The sequence below is a fragment of the Hippoglossus hippoglossus genome, chromosome 5 (assembly GCF_009819705.1).
Source record: "Hippoglossus hippoglossus isolate fHipHip1 chromosome 5, fHipHip1.pri, whole genome shotgun sequence".
NCBI lineage: Eukaryota > Metazoa > Chordata > Actinopteri > Pleuronectiformes > Pleuronectidae > Hippoglossus > Hippoglossus hippoglossus.
The window spans coordinates 813,991-838,990 of NC_047155.1; the positions used below are offsets into that span (position 1 = coordinate 813,991).

Sequence of the window (25,000 nt, forward strand, 5' to 3'; positions counted from 1 at the left end):
GTGAATAAACGAGGAGGTGGAGACGTGTCGTCCATCTTTCTTTACAATCCACGATGTGGACACTGGAGACACGTGTTGACATCAGGTGTGAATGTGATCGCATCTGGATACAAGACCAAAATGGAGTAAAAGCGTTTCGGTAAAGTAAATATATTAGATACAAATACTTCTTCAAGTGCTGCGTGGTTGATGAAAACATTAATATTTGTTCAAGCAGGAAGGAGAAGAGACAGAAGAGACAGAATCTAAACATCAGCTCATGAACCTCTTTCTGTCGGTGCTTTAGTTTCCTGCACCTTCAAACAGAATTCATATCATTCCTGCAGCTGGGCTGATTACAGGCCGAGGCCCGGCACCTGGTTCGAGGTGGACTTCAAGAGAAGCACAATCCAGCTGATGTCCGACGACTCAAACTCAGAGCAGATGCTGCTTTCTCTCCTCCACGTGTTGGAGCTTATGAAAATATTTGTTCACCACGTTCTTCTGGGTTTTATGGTTTCTACTGATCCAGCTGCTGTAAATCGACTCAAAGCATCTTTTGTCTTTCGATGCCGTAGTTTAACTCTAACGGAGCGAAAGCAGGAAAGTGTTCGTCGTCTGAATCTTGGTATTTCCACAGTAAGAAGTTAAAGAAATGTCGAGTGAAGTGTGAGAGAATAAATCATTTCCCAGCAGTCACCTGTCACGACCCCGCGGTTTCCATGACAACCTTTAATGTTTGTACTGGAAGCAGAGGTGAGAGAGTTCACACCTTACATCCCATAATGCTCCAACTAAAAGAGACTGAGCACAAACTAAACTTCAGTCCCTTTAAGTCTAACCCTTGAACTTTCTGAGCAGACTCTTCTCTGTTGTGAACGTACACGAGATGAGTTTAACACCCGAGTGACGAGACGCAGCAGTTTGACTGGAGGTGGATCTCAGCTGTGTGGTGAGCAGCAGCCACACGGCGGGTTCTCTCCTGCATCACACGCCATTTACCCTTGGACATTACGGCCTTATTAGATTGTAACGCTCCTTGAAGCAGCCACTATGTAAACAGCACACACACACACACACACACACACACACACACACACACACACACACACACACACACACACACACACACACACACACACACACACACACACACACACACACACACACACACACACACACACACGAGGTCACAGTGAACACTTGAAGGACGTTCAGGAACAGTAAACTGCTCCATCGCTCGATTCCTCCAACCTTTACTCACCTGTCCTCCGCCTGGCTTCATCACCACTACACCCCCCCCCCCCCCCCTCCCTCCCTCCTCCCCCTCCCCGTGCTCATTTTCTCTGCCGCTCTCGCTCCCTCGCTTTCTATTAACCTCGTTTCTCTCTATCTCGCCCAACTCCCTGCGTTCTCTCCGTCTCTGTGCATCTCTGCAGTCTCCAGTCCCATCAATCAACACGTCCCATTACTACATCCCAAATTCCTCCTGTGCACACGCACACACACACACGCACACGCACACGCACGCACACGCACACACACGCACACACTCACACATAATCTGGGAGCCACGGCGTCGGCAGGACGTGAATCATCGCGGCGCTCTGGCAGACGACAGCGCTCGTCCCTTTGAATGACTGCCCATCAGAAAAGACAGATTGACGGATGAATGGTTGGGGGTGAATGAACCGCTTGATGGGTGGATGGATGGGTGGATGGATAGAGGGATAAATGGGTGGGTGAATAACTGGATGAATGGGTGACTCATCACATCCTGATCCGTAACACAAATCTGCAAATAGGCCTGAAGACGAGCGTTTGAGCCCGATGACACGCGTCGCAGTGTGTGTGTGTGTGTGTGTGTGTGTGTGTGTGTGTGTGTGTGTGTGTGCTGCACAGACCTGATCTCCTACAAAGTTTTACATTCATCATCACAGGAGAAGATTCTTCAGATTCCTCCTGCTGCTTCAAACTCTAATAATCACTATGAGCCTTTTTACACAGTAATACAACATTTACACAGTTATTGATTGAATCTTTAAAACTGTTTTCAACTTGTGAACGAACTGATTCTGTTTTATCTTTATTTCATTTTCCCTGGTGATCCCTGGTCGACAGATTCGTTGAGAAATGAATTAAACTCAACACCAATATAAATAAATTAATAAAATAAGTCACCTCCTGGGGGTGATCCTGTTTTAATCTGAAACAAAACCCATATTATTTAGAACATTCATCCTCGTCTTCGTCGTGTTGCAGCTCTCGATGACGTCAGTATGTTTCGTTACGTGCGGTGGAAAACATGTCGATAACAAGCGGTGACTAAAGAGTGAGCGGAGAAATACTAAACGTTCATATAACTTAGAGACTTGACACATATTTAGCTCATGTTTCTATATTTAGAATCTTTAGGATCAATATGTTTTATGATGAAAAAACATGTCAGATTGTTGGATTTATTTAATTTAAAAACAGTTTCAGCACTTTAATCATTTATTGGTTTAAAGAACCTTTTGGCTGAGGCAGATTTAGAAGAGTTAGTCGGTTAATAGATTTATTTTGAAGAGGATCCTCTGGTTTCAGTTTCTCGGACGTGAACATTAAAGGAACCTGAAAACTGAAGACGCCGCTCTAACGTAACTCTCGGAAACATTTCCCACTATTTTATGAAGCCATGAATTAAACAATAGATTAATCAGGACATTAATCAATAATGAAAATCGCCCTGAGCTGCAGCCCTGTGTTAAACTCACAGCTTCACTGGGATCAATGGGATGGAGGAATGTGTTGCTGTTTACAAAAAGCAGCTGACTCGTCCAGACTTGTAGAGTGTAACCTGAAGCAGGTGTGTGTGTGTGGGGGGGATTATAAAGTGTGTGTGCTGACATGCACCACCTGTGTAGATGTGTGTGTGTGTGTGTGTCAACTATTGGGAATTAAAGTCAAACACACACACACCCTGATGTTTGCCTGTTAGATTTAACATGTCGGCTTCTCTCCGATCTCATTTCCTTTTCCTTCTGTATTTGTCTTCCACCAACGCTCGAAAAGCCCCCGAGCGAGGAGGAGGGCCAACACACACACACACACAGACACACACACACACACACACACACACACAGACACACACACACACAGTAGTTCGAGAAGCAGCGACGTTGTCAGCTGGATCAGATTCTTCTTCGTTGGTATTTACGCCACATGTCAGACGAGTCAAAGCGAGCTCTGTGTTTTATCCTAACGTGTCGGACTCTGTGTACAGAAAGAAAACTAATATTTCTCAGGTATTTGAGAGGTTTCTTTGGGGGGGCTCTTGAACAACAACCCCCCATCCCCTCCCCCCTCAGGCAGCCACATCTCCATGGTTACTGCAGCGGTATGCTTTGACGCTCTGAGGCCGTCGTGGTGAAGCTGAATTCTTTCATGGAGCGAACGACGTGTCTGCACATGTGAGTCTGTTTCCAATGCTTCAAAGGAACCAGAGTGGGACACACGACTTCCCAGAGTCCCCTGCTTCCTGTCCCTGCTTCCACGCGTGTCCAACTGGTTTACTGCCGTTTCATAGCAAGAACATACAGAAATATAACTTGTGTGAATGTTGATGTGATAAAAATCCAGTTGAGACTTTTATTTTCTCATTTTAAAGAGCGCAGCTGTTCCTCTGGACTGTGGGACGACGTCTGAACGCTTCACAGCGTGTGGTCCGCATTGTGGTGAGGAACTCCATCGTTGACCGGGCAACTCGGAGCGCCGCTTGGCTCCATGTCCACAGGACTAACCAGCCAAGACAGGGAGGGGGGGGGGTAATAACGCTGTCCACTGATAAGCAGTTAATGCTGCAGAACTAATTACTGCACCCCCACCCTGTTTTCTGTCACCCAAATCTGTGGGGGGGACACACACACACACACACACACACACACACACACACACACACACACACACACACACACACACACACACACACACACACACACACACACACACACACACACACACACACACAGGAAAGTTCTGGGAACTGAGAAGGTCGTGTAACGAGAAATACTCGTTTAATACCATGTCATCGTTTTCAAAACATGCGACTGATGAAATACATCATGATTCACAGAAATACTTGTGGGAAAGGTGAAATGCATCATGGGAAATATAGTTTGTTTATTAGCACTCTCAGTCTGCAAAAAACGTTGTAAAGAGAAAGAGATCTCCTGTCGACGAGGGCGATTCTGTCAGGAAACCCTCAAGAGGAAAAACTGACCGTTTAGGAAATGGAAATATTTTAAAGAGGTCAAAATAAAATCCCAACAAATGTGGAGCTGGATGCTCAGAATATCCCACAGCAGCTCGGTTTGCGTCACGACAGAATCGACCTCCCGAGCTCCGGCACTAAAACGGCACAGTATCAGTGACACACAGGCCCGAGCGGTTCGCCACACCGATCGCTCACGAGCGCCAGGCCGCCGCTGCACCACCTCCTGCAGCAGAGCTCCGCTACGTCAGCTGCAATTATACAGCAAACTGCAAACTACAGGAGCAACGGCGCTGCAGAGGTTTGTCACGTCCCTGGTGCTCGCAGCTCCTGGAAACTAAATAAGAGCAAGAAGCAGCGGGCGATCGTGTCCCTGAACGTCCTGATGTTTATTCTCAGGTCAAATGTAACTGGAATGAAAAGTCACTGTTCAATTCTCAGTTAAACTCTGACGGATGGATTTCGGGGAGGGTCGCCCTGTTGCTGGGTGGCAACACCAGAAGAATGCACCCCCCACGTGAAGTATTCACACTGGTCAGCGAGTGTTGTCACAGCTGAGCTCAGTGTGGGAGAGAAGATCCAGCTCAGCGTCTGATCGTCTTCTGTCTGAGGAGGATTTCACAAACAGGAAATCTCTCGTGAACGTTACTGAGCTGAAAAAGTGACCGTCTCCATGACGATGGTTTGACAGGTGCCCATCAGACGTGGCTCCGGGCGACGGTTCAGAACTATTAAACTGTTAAATGACATGATGAGAGTGAACTTTAATAAACGTTGAAAGGCTGAAATCAACCTGAGCAGGGAGCGAATCCTGAGCGAATCCTCCGCTGATCAACCCAACTCCTCAGGAGAGCGGACCAGGTTTAAAATGCTGTGGATTCCTCCGCTCGGCTCGTGGTCTGTGACGCGGAGCAGCTGCCAACAGGTGAGTGAGAGCGGCAGCTGCAGAGCGACGGACAACAGCAGCTCAGAGACACTGACGACACCAGAACACACAGGAAACCTGCTCTGAAGGAACTGGAGATCACGGTCCAGGCTGACTCGTCACAATCCCATCAACAACAGGTTTATTATCAGTGATGATCATTGAGAGTCTTTTAATGGTGGGACTTGATACCGAGACATGAACTGAACTAAGAACATGTTCCTCACATGTTCCTCACATGTTCTGCAGGTTCTGTCTGTGAGAACAAATGTCTGAGTCAGTGTCTCTGGACATGTTCTGGATCTTCTCCTGCAGCCTCCTGGTAAAATGTGTGTAACATGTCCTTGTGAGTCCATGTGAGGACACAGCAGGACAATGTGTGGAAGCTTCCCAGAGAGCGAGTGGACGTGTTGATGAGGTTTCTAACACGTGACGGACGTGAAGCTGGAAGAACACAAACATCTCAGGATGAAGAAGAGGAGCCGTACACGTAGAAGACGAAGACGTCAACTTGGAAACACAAGGAGATTCCAGATCTTTTGGTGCTGAGGGCCGACGCCGGTGTGGATGAGCTGTAAACAACAACACTGATCTTTCCACAGCAGAGTTTATACGTCATGTCCGGCCTCCTGCTGCTCTACAGGCTCCGCCTCCTGCTGCTCTACAGGCTCCGCCCCTCGCCTGGATGTTCCCACATGTTCCTGTTTGAACGAGTCGGGACCTGACAACCTGCTGCTGCTGCTTCACAAACACCAACTACACAACATGTTTTACAGAGTTCACGTCTGAAAACGGTTTCACTCTTACGCTCTTTACAGACGAACCATCCAAACAGCTGATCGGCCGTCTGTCCTTCCGGTTAGACATTTTTATTGGCCTCTATTTTAAACCATGTTGAAACCATGACAACAGCTAAAAGACCAACTTCAGCTCTGCGTCCCGAGGACCCTGAGAATCTGCCGTCATCAACCAGAGCCCTGGTTTTCTTCTGTTTTCATCTGAGCCTAATAATAGCTGTGGCAACAGCCCGGTTCCACACCTTCTAAAGCCCGGGAGGCTTTTTAAACATCCTATGACTGATTTATTTTAGAGTTCTGACAAAAGTGCCATATGTGCTTCGACAAGAGCGAGAGCATGACTCACAGCGACAGAATCGTGGCCAACTGTGGGCAGAGAAACTCTGTGGATGCCTCATCCCCCTGTTTTAGCCCAGAAGGGCTGAGGGAGGACGAGGAGAGAAAGAACCTGAAGGATCTAAATCTCATCTCCCAGTGTGATGAAGTGGGCTGATTCCAAACACACCACCTTCCTCCCAGAGCTTTTCAAATAAGAACAAATACAGAATTGTGATCTCTACGCTGAGAGGAGAATCAGTCTTTGCACTTGTACCTAAGTTTGAAAGGCAGGGAGCCACAGATTAGATTTATCATATCAAGGATACACAGAGCTTTTCATAACAGAGGAACTCAATCCTGTTTAGGATGATATTGATTTCTGGAATGGAAGCAGCTCAGACACTGACAGGGAGGGAGGGACGTGTGGTTACATCTCGTTTGTAAGATGGAAATGGGATAAAAACCAAAACTGTGGTCGGATAAAAAAAACTATACATGTATTTCGACAAGTGGAGAAAACCTGAGTGTTAGCAGAGAGAGAGTCGGACGTCCCACAGGAGGTCGGTGTTCACATGATCCGATCTCAGATGAAAACCAGAATAGTTTGAACATGTGGTGGGATTTCCCTTCTCTGCTCACGGGATCATGATCCTGTTTGAATTGATCTCAAATTAAAAAATATAACATTAAGAACGTTCGAGGTTTGTCTTCTACCTCATCGACTCGTATCTTGTGATGACGTCTTTACTTTTCGACAGGTGTGGTGGAAACGCATGGTGGAAACGCATGGTGGCGCCAGAGAGTATAAATATTTCAAATAACTCGTGAAGACATTTAGAGATTCTTCGATTTTAGGGATGTGAAGCATTTAAAGATAACAGGACGTAAAAATTCCAACGTAGACACTGGAGGAACATTTCTACTGCAGAGTTCAGGGGGTTAACTGGTTCGTTTATAAGATTTATTTCAGTTAATTTGAAACAGGATGGTTTGGTTTCAGAAACTGGTGTTTCACAGAAATGAGTCTTCATCGTGAGTCTGAGCGAAGCCGCTCGGGTCACTTCAGGTCAGAAGTTACTCAGCACGTTAGAGACGATGTCACAAAATGTGTAAGACAAAAGGGGTTTCTCACACACACACACACACACACACACACACACACACACACACACACACACACACACACACACACACACACACACACACACACACACACACACACCTTCTGTTGAACAATAAACATCTGTGACACGACCAAAAGGTGAAAATCACAGGAGCTGCAGTTTTTAAGAAAGTGAAACAACTTGACGTTATAAATGAATTAATAATAAATGAAGCTCTGTGGTGATACAGAGACGACACAGGTGAGCTGTGGTTTTTCTGGATAAAAGCTCTGAAACGATCAGATTCGCAAAGATTTTTAAATTCAAGGTTTATTTTATACGTGGAAAAGAAATTTACTTTTGCATTAAAAATACAACATGTCTATGGACGCAGCGACCGAAGGAGCAAAACACACATCGTCACTTTGTGAAGGCAAAACTAATTATTCCAACTAAAATCATGACTCATGTTAGATAATCTCTAAATAATCACAATGCTTGATAAAAATGTAGCAAATCCCTTCGATAGAAAACATGATGAAACACACACACAGGAATCTGACAGCAAGGACAAAGGAGAAGCACGATACACAGCGCTGCACAAATACATAGAGTGAAATACACAAGATGGTTCCAGTGTGTGTGTGTGTGTGTGTGTGTGTGTGTGTGTGTGTGTGTGTGTTCTGCTCCTCATCAGAAAAGACGAGGTTATTTACTGCGACTGCCTCAGACACTAATCTGTTTTTTAATCCCTTCTCTTTTTCATCTGGGGAAAGTCCAGTTTACACGTTTGTCCTTTTCCAGCAGGAACGTTAAACCGAGCTCACCGTGCTCGTCCTAAACATCTGTGCACACACACACACTCCCACACACTCACACACACACACACACACACACACACCTAAACATACAAATTCACAGTCTGGTGTAGAAAGGTTGTTCCTGCTGCTCTGAGGGAAACCAAACACTGTCCTCTGTGTGGAGGATTAGAGACAGCTTGTCTACAAAACACACATGATGCCTATTTACACCCACACAACCACACAACCACACACAACCACACACACGTATATACATAAAGACGAGTGTGCTCAGCTGCAGGTCTGACGGCCTCACGTCACTGGGAGTAGAATAAAATAGAATCCAGTGTGATATAGTGAGAGCCTATTGATTTACATCCAGTGGGGATAATAGGAAAATAGGTGGACCTGGAGGCCTCGTCCAGCGGAGACAGAGACTGATGGTCCCCACGGGGCCACTCAGGGCCTCCAACTGCCCATTACCCAGAGCCACAGGCCTCTGACTTATTCAGGGCCTGTGGGGTAAAGTCGTTTTGAAACGAGCCCACTGGAAAGAGAGAGGTCCACCTGACACCCCCCCCCCACACACACACACAGAGAGACACACACAGTGACAGCAGCGAGACATGAATCGAACTGTTAGCAGGAGCTCAAAGGTCAGAATATAACAACCGAGTGTCTGAAATAACATCTGTAGTCAAACCACATCATCACACTGCAAATACACTGAGTGTGTGTCTGTGTGTGTGTTGTGTTAACATGTGGTCAAATGTAATGTGTGTGTGGTCCAGGTATTACTCATGTTGTAGGGACCTACGTCTGCTTCGGTCACATTATGGGGACTTGACCTCATGATGTAAATCATCACATTTATAGATGAGGACTTGTTTTAAACTTTAGTAACTTTGGTTAAAGTTAGAATAAGTCTGATGATCAAAGTGATGAAGTCGTGTGTGTGTGTGTGTGTGTGTGTGTGTGTGTGTGTGTAATCTTATGACATGTGATTAAATATAATGATGGTGTGTGTGTGTGTGTGTGTGTTAAATGTATTAACATGTGATTAAGTGTTTTAATTGTGTGTGTGTGACTCATCACAAACTGGAGCCCCCCCCCCCTCTCATGTCCTCCGGTGGACGGAGACACCTCCAGACCTCCGCAGGCTGTCTAACGTCTCCATGGCGAAGCCTACGTGAGCGGAATCACGACACGTCCTCCGGTGCGAGCTCCCTCACCCCCCGGAGAGGGTCAGGCCTCCCCGGGTCTGCAGCCGCCTGGTGCCCGCTGCCCCCGGCTTCACGTGCCTGACACACCGGGGAGGGGAAGCTCATAATGGGGCTCGTGTCCACTGGGGATCACGGTATGTGAGTGTGGAGGTTTCAGCTCCCCACGGGAAACACTGCTCCCCCGGTAGATGCCAAAAATAAACCCGGGGACGGTGTGAGTTACGCGGCCGGGCTGGAGCACCACACCGAGGCCCTGCTCCCCTCTCAGCCCGCTGGACCGCGGCCGGTCCCCGGCACCTGTTCGGTGGTGAAGCCGGAGGAGCGAGGCTCCGGGCGGCTGCAGCTGCTGCCCACACCGGCACCAGCGGAGGGAGGGAGCGGCTGGTGAGAGCAGCAGCCGCGGGGACAGGAGGCACCGAAGCCCCGGTAATAAACACAGAGAGACCGCGTAAAAATACCCCGGAACACAGCGGCTCCTCCGCTGCTGCTGCTGCCGCTGCTGCTGCTGCACAGCCCGGCGTCACTGCGCACACAGCCCGCCGAGCTGCACCGGAGGTTTCACACTGAATCAACCTGATTTAATCTGATGCAACTGAGGATGATTTCTCTTTATTCTGGGTTTAAATAAATGAAATATGAGGGAACTGACCGTGAACTCTCCCCCGGTGGTTAAATCCTCTCCCGGTTAAATCCTCCTCTTCCTCCAGGAGCTGCTGCTGACAGCGGGGCTTCGGGTTTCCTCCTTCCGCTTCCCTCGCGGCGTCAAGCGGACAAATGCGGGCTCGGTGCTCGGTGTCCGATCTCCGTCCTCCCCGGTGACCGGCCCCGGGCTGCGGAGCTCCGTGTGCGGTCCGAAGTTTGTATTTCTCCGCGGAAGATGGAGGATTATTCACAGGGTGGAAAAATAATGATGGAAAAATAAAAGTGGAAGCGTCCAGGAGCCGAGCTGCGGGATCCTGCAGCGGCGGGTCTGAACACACGAGGAGAGGCAAGCGAACAAGGAGAACCGGGTTCTTCTCTGCGGGGCTAAGAACCTCTACCGCGGGGAGACGGAGCCTGAGTGCCCGCTGCTGCTGCTGCTGCTGCTGACCGACCTGGAGCCTCCTCTGGGCGGACACACACCGCAGAGCTCCTCCGGTCTAATGTCCGCTGCTCGGGCTGGAGGATGAATCTCCACCCGGAGGAGGAGTGGAGAGAGAGGGAGAGAGAGGGAGGAGACACCGCCTCCTTCTGTGGATCACTCCTCCTCCAAACGGCCTCCCCCTCTCCCCCTCTCCTCCCCTTCACTCCTCCATGTCTCACATGTTCTCTCCTTCACCTTCATCTCTCCACCTCAATGCGTCTCTGAAGACATGTGTCCTCACCATCAGCAGATACATCTATGTGTGTCCTCCCAGGGACTGATGATGAGGACGTTGATCCAGGAAGTGAACCATCATCATGGAGGCTCCATCCATAATCTGAGCAAAGTCAATGTTCCTGACGTGTTCCTGACGTGTTCCTGACGTGTTCCTCACGTGTTCATCACGTGTTCCTGACGTGTTCCTGACGTGTTCATCACGTGTTCATCATGTGTTCCTGACGTGTTCCTCACGTGTTCATCACGTGTTCCTGACGTGTTCCTGACGTGTTCATCACGTGTTCCTGACATGTTCGTGACAGGTTTCTGACGTGTTCCTCACGTGTTCATCACGTGTTCCTGACGTGTTCCTCACGTGTTCATCACGTGTTCCTGACGTGTTCATCACGTGTTCATCACGTGTTCCTGACATGTTCCTGACGTGTTCCTCACGTGTTCCTGACATGTTCGTGACAGGTTCCTGACGTGTTCCTGACGTGTTCCTCACGTGTTCATCACGTGTTCCTGACGTGTTCCTAAAAGAACGAGCTAAAAGAAACGAGCTAAAAGAACGAGCTAAAAGAAACGAGCTAAAAGAACGAGCTAAAGAAACGAGCTAAAAGAACGAGCTAAAAGAAACGAGCTAAAAGAACGAGCTAAAGAAACGAGCTAAAACAAACGAGCTAAAAGAACGAGCTAAAGAAACGAGCTAAAACAAACGAGCTAAAAGAACGAGCTAAAGGAACGAGCTAAAAGAACGAGCTAAAAGAAACGAGCTAAAAGAACGAGCTAAAGAAACGAGCTAAAAGAACGAGCTAAAAGAAACGAGCTAAAAGAACGAGCTAAAGAAACGAGCTAAAACAAACGAGCTAAAAGAACGAGCTAAAGAAACGAGCTAAAACAAACGAGCTAAAAGAACGAGCTAAAGGAACGAGCTAAAAGAACGAGCTAAAAGAACGAGCTAAAGAAACGAGCTAAAAGAACGAGCTAAAAGAAACGAGCTAAAAGAACGAGCTAAAGAAACGAGCTAAAAGAACGAGCTAAAAGAAACGAGCTAAAGAAACGAGCTAAAAGAACGAGCTAAAAGAAACAAGCTAAAAGAACGAGCTAAAAGAACGAGCTAAAGAAACGAGCTAAAAGAACGAGCTAAAGAAACGAGCTAAAAGAACGAGCTAAAAGAAACGAGCTAAAAGAACGAGCTAAAGAAACGAGCTAAAGAAACGAGCTAAAGAAACGAGCTAAAGGAACGAGCTAAAGGAAACGAGCTAAAGAAACGAGCTAAAGGAAACGAGCTAAAGGAACGAGCTAAAGGAAACGAGCTAAAAGAAACGAGCTAAAGGAAACGAGCTAAAAGAACGAGCTAAAGAAACGAGCTAAAGGAAACGAGCTAAAGGAAACGAGCTAAAGGAACGAGCTAAAGGAACGAGCTAAAAGAAACGAGCTAAAGGAACGAGCTAAAGGAACGAGCTAAAGGAAACGAGCTAAAGAAACGAGCTAAAAGAAACGAGCTAAAGGAAACGAGCTAAAAGAACGAGCTAAAGAAACGAGCTAAAGGAAACGAGCTAAAGGAAACGAGCTAAAGGAACGAGCTAAAGGAAACGAGCTAAAGGAACGAGCTAAAGGAAACGAGCTAAAGGAAACGAGCTAAAGGAACGAGCTAAAGGAAACGAGCTAAAGGAAACGAGCTAATGGAACGAGCTAAAGGAACGAGCTAAAGGAAACGAGCTAAAGGAACGAGCTAAAGGAAACGAGCTAAAGGAAACGAGCTAAAGGAACGAGCTAAAGGAAACGAGCTAAAGGAACGAGCTAAAGAAACGAGCTAAAGGAAACGAGCTAAAGGAACGAGCTAAAGGAAACGAGCTAAAGGAAACGAGCTAAAGGAACGAGCTAAAGGAAACGAGCTAAAGGAACGAGCTAAAGAAACGAGCTAAAGGAACGAGCTAAAGGAACGAGCTAAAGGAAACGAGCTAAAGGAAACGAGCTAAAGGAACGAGCTAAAGAAACGAGCTAAAGGAACGAGCTAAAGTAACGAGCTAAAGGAAACGAGCTAAAGGAAACGAGCTAAAGGAACGAGCTAAAGGAAACGAGCTAAAGGAACGAGCTAAAGGAAACGAGCTAAAGGAAACGAGCTAAAGGAACGAGCTAAAAGAAACGAGCTAAAGGAACGAGCTAAAGGAACGAGCTAAAGGAAACGAGCTAAAGGAACGAGCTAAAGGAACGAGCTAAAGGAAACGAGCTAAAGGAACGAGCTAAAGGAAACGAGCTAAAGGAACGAGCTAAAGGAAACGAGCTAAAGGAAGGTTTCCAGGTACAAGAGATGTAGTTGAACAGAATCTCAGTGAAACTCCCTCTAACCTGGACAAAAGAAAATGGATCTGGATTGTTGGTATATTTAAAATGACAGGACTCTGGGGGCAGAGTCAGATAATTGAACTTCTGAAAAATAAATTAATAAAAGATAAAAAAGAAGATGAAAGAAACTTTGTGAGATTTAATATAATACTTTATAATTAAATTATTTCCCCGAAAAATCCTTTTAAAGTTGAAGGAGGCCGTGAGCTGTTTTCCTGCGGAGCCGACTCACCTCATGTGGTCCCAGCTTGGGAGGAGTCCTGAGCTGATGGAGGAGCTGGGGGTGGAGGCGAGGTGGTGTGGTGCTCGCCTGAGAACAGAGAAGAGCTGGTTTATCATCTGGTTCCCTCCAGAAAAACACAACAAGATTTATTCAGATCGTTGTCGGACTGTTGCAGAAACATGAGTTTATGATATTTACATGTGTTGTCTGGAGTCTGAGCAGCTTCTACTGTGCAGAAGAATCTGGAGCGACAGTCTTCTGCTCTGTGCTGGTTCACATCAGCAGCTCAGCTCCACACATGAACCCTGACGTCTGACTGAGCGTGAGACCACGAGGTCACCGGACTGTCTCTGAACTGCAGCTCCACAGACTGGTTCCTGCACAGAGACTCGTGGTGCAGGGAGCGTCCCGGCTAACGCCTTCAGACAGGTCGGCCCTACAGAGGAGGCTGGTGCTTCAATATTCATGACGCTACATGACAGAGGCATTGATGAGAGGAGAAGCAGGAGTAGAGCAGCGGAGGGAGAGAGCAGCCACGGGGGGGGGGAGGTGGAAGTGATATCGATGCTGACAAAGACACAAACAGTCGGAGCTTGGAAGTTGCTATTTGAAAATCTGCAGGGAATCTACGTGGAGGCACCTCTGCCACAAGGGGGCGTGAAGGCCACCGTAGCTTCTCTTACTTGATGGGGGGGTGATGCATTGATTGCAACCTCACCCCTCGATGTCATTAAATCCTACAAACTCAACCTTCTGACATGTGACGTCCGTTTCACTGCAGCTTCAAACCTGAAGAGACGTCGGCCCTGATGTTTCCTGATGTTGTTTCATGAATCTTCTGAACACTGAACGTGCTCCAAACGTCTCTCAACTGAAATGAATGGGTCTTTACTTCCAGAACTCTGGAACGCTGAAGACAAAGGGAGGTTCTGGACACACAAACACGGGGGACAAAGGTCAAGCATGAACATACACATGCACTCATGGTTGGGGGGGGGGGGGGGGGATCTCCCCTAATGCACAGCTCTCTGTTTCCCAGTACGAACGCAGCCTCATCCGTGTGACTGCATCTAATGAAAAGTGACATCTCCCTTCTCCCGGAGAGACTTCCTGTTTTGCTAGACTTCAAATCCTATTTGCTTGCTCTCCCCCCCCCCCCCCCCCCCCACCCCCCCACCCCCCCACACACCCCCAGTCTCCCTCTTTTTTCATCTTCTTCTCACTCATCTGATGAGGCCTCTCCACTTTATGGAAAATGTGGTGCCAATATCGTCTTATTATTTCTTAAACATCGTAATTGTCCCTCGGGGAAAAGGAGAGCGACGCAGAGAAGATGGGTTTTAAATGTGTAATAATCGCAGAGATCGTAGGCAGAGGCTGAATTGGCAGATGTTGAGGGAGACGACGCAGGAGAAGCAGAGCCACGGTTTGAGAATGTAATTTTAAAGATTGCAAACAGATTGATTATTGAACGACAGGTATTCAGAGCATGTCAGATTATCTGATGACTTCACAGTCAACTCAGTCAATCTACAAGAAAGATAACCTGCTGATACTCTCCGTCTTCAGCGATCACAAGTCGATGGAAAGAAACGTCTTCATCCTGTCGTCCACTGAGCCAGTTCACCTCTTTTCCACTGGTCCAAAAACCCACCAACAAGCCACAGTGTGAAAACAGCTGACATCCACTGCCGGGTCAAACGGCTCGGCAGCACACGGGTTTCTGGAATAGATGTGTGTTTGTGTGTTTGTGCTCTGGGCCCATTAGAGCAGTGGAATTGGCAGAGCAGCAGACAGTATGTGGGTTAGGGTGCCGTCCTCCTTGTTAATATTTCATCTCAGTGCTGGCAGAGAGAAATGGGGCAGAGAAACACAGAAGGACTAATGTGACGGAGGATGTGTGTTTTGAATATCTTCTTGCTATTAGAGCTTTGCAGTCTGTCTTTGTCTGTGATTGGTCGAACACGCTCACATTATGCTCCTCACACACGTGAACGTCCTGACACGCGTGTGCTTTGTCTCGGGGTCCGTGCTCTTGTGCGTCGTGTTTGTCGTGTTCGTGAATAAATGCACTTTGACACGTTGCTGTCAGAGACGTGTCAGTTGGTTTACATGAGAAATGCATCGGCTGACGTGCTGGGTCTGTTTCCCACCACGTTATCAGGGAGTTAAATATACATGACTGAGGAGTCACATGGAGGAGAAGATACTTCAAGCAGATTCAGCTTCATGCTGCGTTTCTTTAGGATGAGCGAGCACGATATATTCACTCGTATGTTATGAAAGGAAAAACATCGGGGCGTGATGAGGAGCGTCAGGTTTCTGTACATGATGGCGTCTGCTGCTTCCACTTCACTAATATCATATAAAACAATCTCTGTGTATATTCATTCATTCTGAACTTTCAATCTTTTAAATCGAAGTCAGTAGTTATGGTTGATTTGAAGTTCACATCAGAACAAATACAACTGGTTTCCAGTTTCATGTCTAACTCTCCTGGTTCTGAGTGTCCGGCTCTATCACAGTGACCCAGTGTTACATGTGAGAGGGGAGCGCTTTAAAGTGAAATAGAAACTGAAGCCGAGCACAGAAGCAGAAAGGATTTAGTTAAGTTGGAGATAAGAGCACATTATATCCAGTAGAGGAGGGAGATATGGGAGAGGGGATATGATTCAGTGGGGACAAGGGGACGCCAGGCACTTCTGGAAGAGATGAGTTTCCAGCCTGTGGTGGAAGATAACTCTGATGTTCTGACCCGAGCCGCCTGAAGGGCATCGCACCGAGGCCTCTTGGCTTCTGCAGCCACTTCTCACTCGTGCGTTCTGAAATACGACTTCAGGCTATTTTCCTCTTCAGGATATGAGGTCGTCAGCTGACTGATATTAAACTGCAGCCGTTTTCATCACACCAGTTGATTGACAGTTTTATGTCTGGTTTTCCCGCTCACACAGATCTTCAGTGCTCGTGTCGGGAGCTGCTCGGTGGAGCCTCATCACCAGAACACAGAGGATCTTCTCAGGACTTTATCTTATTTGATGTAGAAAACCAGTGGAGACTCAAACGATGACACTTTATCTGGTGGAAGGAGACGACTGGGAGACGACTAATGAGGGAATAAGTGATGACACGTCTGCTCCACTGAGAACAGACAGAATCGGTTTCACACTAAGCTCAGTCTGAGCCGAGAGTCACACCAACACGTCACCACATGCTTTTTAAACCAGGATCAAATATAAACAACGTCTCTATACTGAGATACAGAGAATGATGTTTTATATTTACATTTTACATATTTAGTTTATTAATATGAATGTATGTAAAGCGTAAATGACCTGTGTCTATTTCTGAAGAAATCCTCTTTACATCTGAAAAGCAATTAAAAATGAAAAGCACTGAAAACAAAAAGATGATGCACGAGGGCTGTGAAAAGCTCATCAGTCAGTTTATTCATATGGGTCAGTCAGACTGTAGTCAGGCTGTACTCCGCCTGTAGTCTAACTGTATTCAAGCTTTAGTACGGCTGTAGTCTAACTGTATTCAAGCTTTAGTACGGCTGTAGTCTGACTGTATTCCGGCTGTAGTCTGACTGTATTCAAGCTTTAGTACGGCTGTAGTCTGACTGTATTCCGGCTGTAGTCAGGCTGTATTCAAGCTTTAGTACGGCTGTAGTCTAACTGTATTCAAGCTTTAGTACGGCTGTAGTCTGACTGTATTCAAGCTTTAGTACGGCTGTAGTCTAACTGTATTCAAGCTTTAGTACGGCTGTAGTCTAACTGTATTCAAGCTTTAGTACGGCTGTAGTCTAACTGTATTCAAGCTTTAGTACGGCTGTAGTCTAACTGTATTCAAGCTTTAGTACGGCTGTAGTCTGACTGTATTCAAGCTTTAGTACGGCTGTAGTCTGACTGTATTCAAGCTTTAGTACGGCTGTAGTCTGACTGTATTCCGGCTGTAGTCAGGCTGTATTCAAGCTTTAGTACGGCTGTAGTCTGACTGTATTCAAGCTTTAGTACGGCTGTAGTCTGACTGTATTCAAGCTTTAGTACGGCTGTAGTCTGACTGTATTCAAGCTTTAGTACGGCTGTAGTCTGACTGTATTCAAGCTTTAGTACGGCTGTAGTCTGACTGTATTCCGGCTGTAGTCAGGCTGTATTCAAGCTTTAGTACGGCTGTAGTCTAACTGTATTCAAGCTTTAGTACGGCTGTAGTCTGACTGTATTCAAGCTTTAGTACGGCTGTAGTCTAACTGTATTCAAGCTTTAGTACGGCTGTAGTCTGACTGTATTCAAGCTTTAGTACGGCTGTAGTCTGACTGTATTCCGGCTGTAGTCAGGCTGTATTCAAGCTTTAGTACGGCTGTAGTCTAACTGTATTCAAGCTTTAGTACGGCTGTAGTCTGACTGTATTCAAGCTTTAGTACGGCTGTAGTCTAACTGTATTCAAGCTTTAGTACGGCTGTAGTCTAACTGTATTCAAGCTTTAGTACGGCTGTAGTCTAACTGTATTCAAGCTTTAGTACGGCTGTAGTCTAACTGTATTCAAGCTTTAGTACGGCTGTAGTCTAACTGTATTCAAGCTTTAGTACGGCTGTAGTCTGACTGTATTCAAGCTTTAGTACGGCTGTAGTCTAACTGTATTCAAGCTTTAGTACGGCTGTAGTCTAACTGTATTCAAGCTTTAGTACGGCTGTAGTCAGGCTGTATTCAAGCTTTAGTACGGCTGTAGTCTAACTGTATTCAAGCTTTAGTACGGCTGTAGTCTGACTGTATTCAAGCTTTAGTACGGCTGTAGTCTAACTGTATTCAAGCTTTAGTACGGCTGTAGTCTAACTGTATTCAAGCTTTAGTACGGCTGTAGTCTGACTGTATTCAAGCTTTAGTACGGCTGTAGTCTAACTGTATTCAAGCTTTAGTACGGCTGTAGTCTGACTGTATTCCGGCTGTAGTCAGGCTGTATTCAAGCTTTAGTACGGCTGTAGTCTAACTGTATTCAAGCTTTAGTACGGCTGTAGTCTGACTGTATTCAAGCTTTAGTACGGCTGTAGTCTGACTGTATTCAAGCTTTAGTACGGCTGTAGTCTAACTGTATTCAAGCTTTAGTACGGCTGTAGTCTGACTGTATTCAAGCTTTAGTACGGCTGTAGTCTAACTGTATTCAAGCTTTAGTACGGCTGTAGTCAGGCTGTATTCAAGCTTTAGTACGGCTGTAGTCTAACTGTATTCAAGCTTTAGTACGGCTGTAGTCTAAACTGTATTCAAGCTTTAGTACGGCTGTAGTCTAACTGTATTCAAGCTTAGTACGGCTGTAGTCTAACTGTATTCAAGCTTTAGTACGGCTGTAGTCTAACTGTATTCAAGCTTTAGTACGGCTGTAGTCTGACTGTATTCAAGCTTTAGTACGGCTGTAGTCTGACTGTATTCAAGCTTTAGTACGGCTGTAGTCTGACTGTATTCCGGCTGTAGTCAGGCTGTATTCAAGCTTTAGTACGGCTGTAGTCTGACTGTATTCAAGCTTTAGTACGGCTGTAGTCTAACTGTATTCAAGCTTTAGTACGGCTGTAGTCTGACTGTATTCAAGCTTTAGTACGGCTGTAGTCTGACTGTATTCAAGCTTTAGTACGGCTGTAGTCTGACTGTATTCCGGCTGTAGTCAGGCTGTATTCAAGCTTTAGTACGGCTGTAGTCTAACTGTATTCAAGCTTTAGTACGGCTGTAGTCTGACTGTATTCAAGCTTTAGTACGGCTGTAGTCTAACTGTATTCAAGCTTTAGTACGGCTGTAGTCTGACTGTATTCAAGCTTTAGTACGGCTGTAGTCTGACTGTATTCCGGCTGTAGTCAGGCTGTATTCAAGCTTTAGTACGGCTGTAGTCTAACTGTATTCAAGCTTTAGTACGGCTGTAGTCTGACTGTATTCAAGCTTTAGTACGGCTGTAGTCTAACTGTATTCAAGCTTTAGTACGGCTGTAGTCTAACTGTATTCAAGCTTTAGTACGGCTGTAGTCTAACTGTATTCAAGCTTTAGTACGGCTGTAGTCTAACTGTATTCAAGCTTTAGTACGGCTGTAGTCTAACTGTATTCAAGCTTTAGTACGGCTGTAGTCTAACTGTATTCAAGCTTTAGTACGGCTGTAGTCTGACTGTATTCAAGCTTTAGTACGGCTGTAGTCTAACTGTATTCAAGCTTTAGTACGGCTGTAGTCTAACTGTATTCAAGCTTTAGTACGGCTGTAGTCAGGCTGTATTCAAGCTTTAGTACGGCTGTAGTCTAACTGTATTCAAGCTTTAGTACGGCTGTAGTCTGACTGTATTCAAGCTTTAGTACGGCTGTAGTCTAACTGTATTCAAGCTTTAGTACGGCTGTAGTCTAACTGTATTCAAGCTTTAGTACGGCTGTAGTCTGACTGTATTCAAGCTTTAGTACGGCTGTAGTCTAACTGTATTCAAGCTTTAGTACGGCTGTAGTCTGACTGTATTCCGGCTGTAGTCAGGCTGTATTCAAGCTTTAGTACGGCTGTAGTCTAACTGTATTCAAGCTTTAGTACGGCTGTAGTCTGACTGTATTCAAGCTTTAGTACGGCTGTAGTCTGACTGTATTCAAGCTTTAGTACGGCTGTAGTCTAACTGTATTCAAGCTTTAGTACGGCTGTAGTCTGACTGTATTCAAGCTTTAGTACGGCTGTAGTCTAACTGTATTCAAGCTTTAGTACGGCTGTAGTCAGGCTGTATTCAAGCTTTAGTACGGCTGTAGTCTAACTGTATTCAAGCTTTAGTACGGCTGTAGTCTAACTGTATTCAAGCTTTAGTACGGCTGTAGTCTAACTGTATTCAAGCTTTAGTACGGCTGTAGTCTAACTGTATTCAAGCTTTAGTACGGCTGTAGTCTAACTGTATTCAAGCTTTAGTACGGCTGTAGTCTGACTGTATTCAAGCTTTAGTACGGCTGTAGTCTAACTGTATTCAAGCTTTAGTACGGCTGTAGTCTGACTGTATTCAAGCTTTAGTACGGCTGTAGTCTGACTGTATTCAAGCTTTAGTACGGCTGTAGTCTAACTGTATTCAAGCTTTAGTACGGCTGTAGTCTGACTGTATTCAAGCTTTAGTACGGCTGTAGTCTGACTGTATTCCGGCTGTAGTCAGGCTGTATTCAAGCTTTAGTACGGCTGTAGTCTAACTGTATTCAAGCTTTAGTACGGCTGTAGTCTGACTGTATTCAAGCTTTAGTACGGCTGTAGTCTGACTGTAGTCTGACTGTTGTTCGGCTGTAGTTCGACTGTAGTCCGACTGTAGTCCAGTTGTAGGCATTGCATGACACAAGATTTTGGAGGCGTGGCTTTGGTGGGAGGTCAAAAGAAGTAACTCTTTTTATTTTTACTCTAAATCTAGTTAATCATTTCTTCCACAAAGAGACATGATACCTGTGTATTGGATATAAGGACAGGAGCCTAAAACGTGACTTATTTCAATAAAAATAAATAAATATAATATGAATAAAAAGTGACATAACTACTCATCAAACAGTAAATTGACTCAGTTCAAATAAATTCATTCTTCATTCCTTCTGCTTCCTGTTTCAAATGGTCCCAGGTAATGAGCAATGACTAGTTGTATGTTGTAACAGCTGATGAATGTTTGTGTTGAAGAATTGAACGGTTTCTTCTCTGTTTGCTGTTTTCTTTGTGGGTGTGTAGCAGTTGAGCTTCAAAGTGAAGTGATTTATCTCTGTGACACTGGAGGCTTCTGCCCCGGTGCATGCTGGGAGACGCGTCCACCATTGTGGCCATCATCATCCGTTCACTGGAAAAAAAGTCTCTTTTCTTCTGAGTTCCAGCTTCTGGATGTTACGCAACAAATCCCAGTGAAGTGCTTCAGATCACAGAGGAACATATGGGATTCCTGGTTTTAGTGCGAGGAGCATTTAACACGCATGAGGAGATGTGTTACACGCTTTAGTCCTCAGAGTGTGGATCTCTACAGCTGTCACCAAGTATCATGCTCACACACCGAGGTGATGGCTACGCATATTGTTTATTTATCATGTGTGAGCGTACCCACCATAAGTATTCCTGCACTGTGTGTGTATCTGTGATCATTTAAAAACACCTATCAGCCTGAATAGTGTGTTAATGTGTGTTTTCTGTTCATCAGGGAGGTTGAACCACTCACTGTTGTGTTTTTGCAGGAAGCTTCGTGTCTTAGTTCGTTCTCCAGCAGCGGATCCACAGAACTGTACCTGAGCCTCCCAGTAAACTGAGGCCTCGTCAGCAGCTGCATCACAACTGGGCTGATGATACTTTTTCATGCAGCTCTGAGAAAAAAACAATCCTGTTAATTAAATCGCTCTATTTCAGTGCCGACACACTTTATGTCTCATGCTGGAATCTGTGGGTTTAAACATGGCTCCTTGTCAGAGTGTAATCTGGAACAGATCAGTATCTGAGTGTTTCTGAAACAAACAGGGGTCCTGTGCTCTAATTAGCTCATTAAAGACCCAAAGAGCGAGTGGTGTTAGACAGATAAGACAATTGCTATATATGTCACTGGTTAATGCCCCCCCCCCCCCCCCCACCCCCCCCCCCCCCCCCCCCCCCCCCCCCCCCCCACCCTGAGCACGCACACACACACTCACCAAGGCAACGCACAGGCGCTCAGACACAGAGGCATTATGGAGGAATTCCAGTCTGCTCACAGATCCAGGAGAAGGATTCACACACAGAAGAACGAACACTTCTTCTCAACACCTGTTACATGATCAATAAGCATTTACAGAAGCAAAGCTCCCAGATCCCTCAACTAATTACTGATCAACTGTGTGTGTGTGTGTGTCTTCTTCCATCTCTCACATACGTGTGCACAAACACTCTCATGTTTGTGCACACGTATGAAAGCTTACACTCACAGATGTGAGGAGCGTCTCTACCCCTCTCTCTGTCCTCGGGCCACACACACGGGTCACTAAAGGTTTTCTCTGCATTACTGAGGTACATGCAAAGTCACGCCATTGATCCATTGTTCCGTGCGAGGAGGGTCCTATCTGAAAACATCTCCCCCCCCCCCCCACAGGAATGTGCAAACAGAAGACGCCTGCTCTGGTTCCTCAGGGCGCACATTGATCAGCCAGATGGAGAGGGACAGTTCTTTGGGAAAATAAGTGACACAGGCAGCGTAATTGATCTTAACTCCTGCTCTGTCATTAGGTTAATTAGGGGAGGGGGGGGGGTTCTTCTTGAGCGGGTGTGGTGTTGTGGTATCTCGCACCACATACCTTGAAGTTTTCTCCTGATTTTATCTGAACTTTCAAACTGTTTTTAACGGAGTAGATGTTTTCAGACCTGCACTGAACTCCAGATAATCTCCTCACATTCTCCAGAGGGGCTGGACGTGGGGGAGCAAATGTCCACGTCAGAGGCTCCGGACTTTCTCTGGAGTTTCTCCTGTGAATTCAGCGAGTGGGTTTGATGATGATGATGCTTTTAACACACGACAGACGCAAAACATGTTGCAGACGCCAACGAAGACGTCAACTCAGAAAGATGACGAGCTTTTAATGTTACACTGGTGTGGATGTGCTGTAAACAAACACATATCTGATATCTGCAGCAGGATTTATACGTTACACTGAAGCTGCAGCTGCGTTCTTCATATGTGACAAACTCTGGAGAAAGTCCGGATGGTGCAGATTCTCTCCAGAGTCCATGTCTGAAAGGGTCTCGACAGCTTCGTGACTGATTCACCAGTCATGAAAACGCTGTGATCATTAAAGGGAAAGTGAGAGAAGCAGCACATTCAACATTTGAATGCCTGAAAGTCAGACTGCGTTTCATAACAAAAGACCTGCAATGATCACCTCATTAAAGCCGAGCGGTTCTGCAGTCAGGCTGAATGTATGCGATTTAATGTATTAAGTGTTGTCTGTTAGCACGGAGCTGTTAAAGTTAATTAGGTGAAACCCCTTTAAGAGGGTGTGGCGTTAAAAAGTTTCAGGATAAAGTGACTCGTATGTTTCTGTGTGTGAGAAGTTCCACGCTGCATAAAACAAGATTCATCACGTACAAATGAGATTTTTTAGATGTAGCTGTGGGGGGTCGTCACATCACGTCATCACTTCGCTCATTTGCAGGTGAATGTGTTGCTGTGAATTAGTTGTGTGATGGAAACAATCAGAAACAAATGAGGCTAAAAAAGCAGGAGGGCCGAGGAGAGCTTCCGCGGCCTCGGTGTTCTGCCGCAGCCTCCAGCACACAGTTCATCTAGAAACTAATAACAGGCGACCCAATTACAATGAAGACAGACAATAATAAAGTCTGGTCTGAAGCCGCCGCTGCAGGCGGGAAGAGCTGCTGGTATTTTTATCCACAGACGGCTGAGAAAATCCCTGAAGCAAGAAAAAAGAGGCTTCATGAAACCAGGCTTCATCTTTTCACCGGGGTCCTTTTCATCGTGTCATTAATCCATGATGTCACGTGATCAATACGTATTAATCAACCTCCTCAAGACGAGTTTAAAGACGTTGGAAGGCTCACAAGCATTTTAGCTCTGGATCAGAAAAACAAACAGACCAGCAGCGTTTAGTCTGTGATCCAGATGTTTGTATGTGACTCTGTGGCTCGGGCTCCGTTAGCTTTGACCTCTGTGACCCAGGAGCAGGACACATGTGAAGAGACGCTGATCGAACCCTCGTCTTTGTTCTCTGGGAGAAAAGAAGTCCGACGCTGTTGAGTCGTGGGGCTGCGACGAGGACGAAGGAACAAGTCGCATCTCGTTATAGAGCATTAAGGCAAATATTTACATGAGACGCATTAGAACAAACATTCAGGAATAATGTGTTAATAACACAACGTGTTCAATTTAATGCAATGAGTAAAATGACAGTTTGCCAAAAGACTCTTCCTCTCACTGCTCGTCACCACAGTCACTGAGGGACCCCCCCCCCCCATGTCCTCCATCGTCCTCCAGTCATGGCTCCACTTCCCTCCATCAGACGTCTCATCGTTCAGCAACACTTCCCTCAGACCTCTGAGCATCAACCGCAGAGCGAACACAGCTCTGTGGCGGCGGCGGCGGCGTTGCTCGCTGCCAGGGACCGCTCAGGCAAAGTGGCCGAGCTTAAGCAGTCAAGCTGCTAAACAGGGGATTGGGTGTTGGGGGGGGGGGGTGTAAGAGGATTGTCTGTAAGTGACCTCCAGATCGCTGCCGTCGCTCTGACGACACAGAACTGTAACTACAACACGGATCATAACGAGACAGAGGAGCTTCACATGGACCTCACGGATGAACATACATGTAGCTCTGTGTGTGTGTGTGTGTGTGTGTGTGTGTGTGTGTGTGTGTGTGTGTGTGTGTGTGTGTGTGTGTGTGTGTGTGTGTGCGCATTCCTACAGGCAGCGGCCCGTGGCTCAGAGCCAATCACTCCTCAGTTTGCAATTACAATGAGCCGAGGGGCTGCAGGTATAATCCCCATTGATCAGTGCACGTGTACACACACACATGCAGGGCCCAGGAGCATTGATCTAACTGTGCCTGGGGGGGGAGTGTGACACGGTGTGTCTGTGTGTGTCTGTGTGTGTGTGTGTGGAAAGATTCACCTCCTCCTGTGTTTCTCTCTCAGCTGAGAGAACTACACTCACTTTAGTTCCTTACTGGGCCGAGCAGTCAATCAGTCTATATGTGTTGTGTGTGTGTGTGTGTGTG

At 46.3% G+C, this 25,000-nt stretch overlaps 1 protein-coding gene across 1 annotated transcript in view; it reads right to left on the reverse strand.

The window, feature by feature from the left end:
* dag1 (dystroglycan 1) overlaps positions 1–10,513 on the reverse strand; it is a 41,439-nt gene extending 30,926 nt beyond the window's left edge. The window contains exons 1-2 of the mRNA XM_034586690.1: positions 10,396–10,513; positions 10,047–10,343 (exon numbers count right to left, since the gene is read on the reverse strand). The gene's annotated coding sequence lies outside the window, so the exon portion shown is untranslated. The remainder of the gene's footprint in view (positions 1–10,046; positions 10,344–10,395) is intronic.
* Between the last annotated feature and the right edge of the window lie 14,487 nt (positions 10,514–25,000).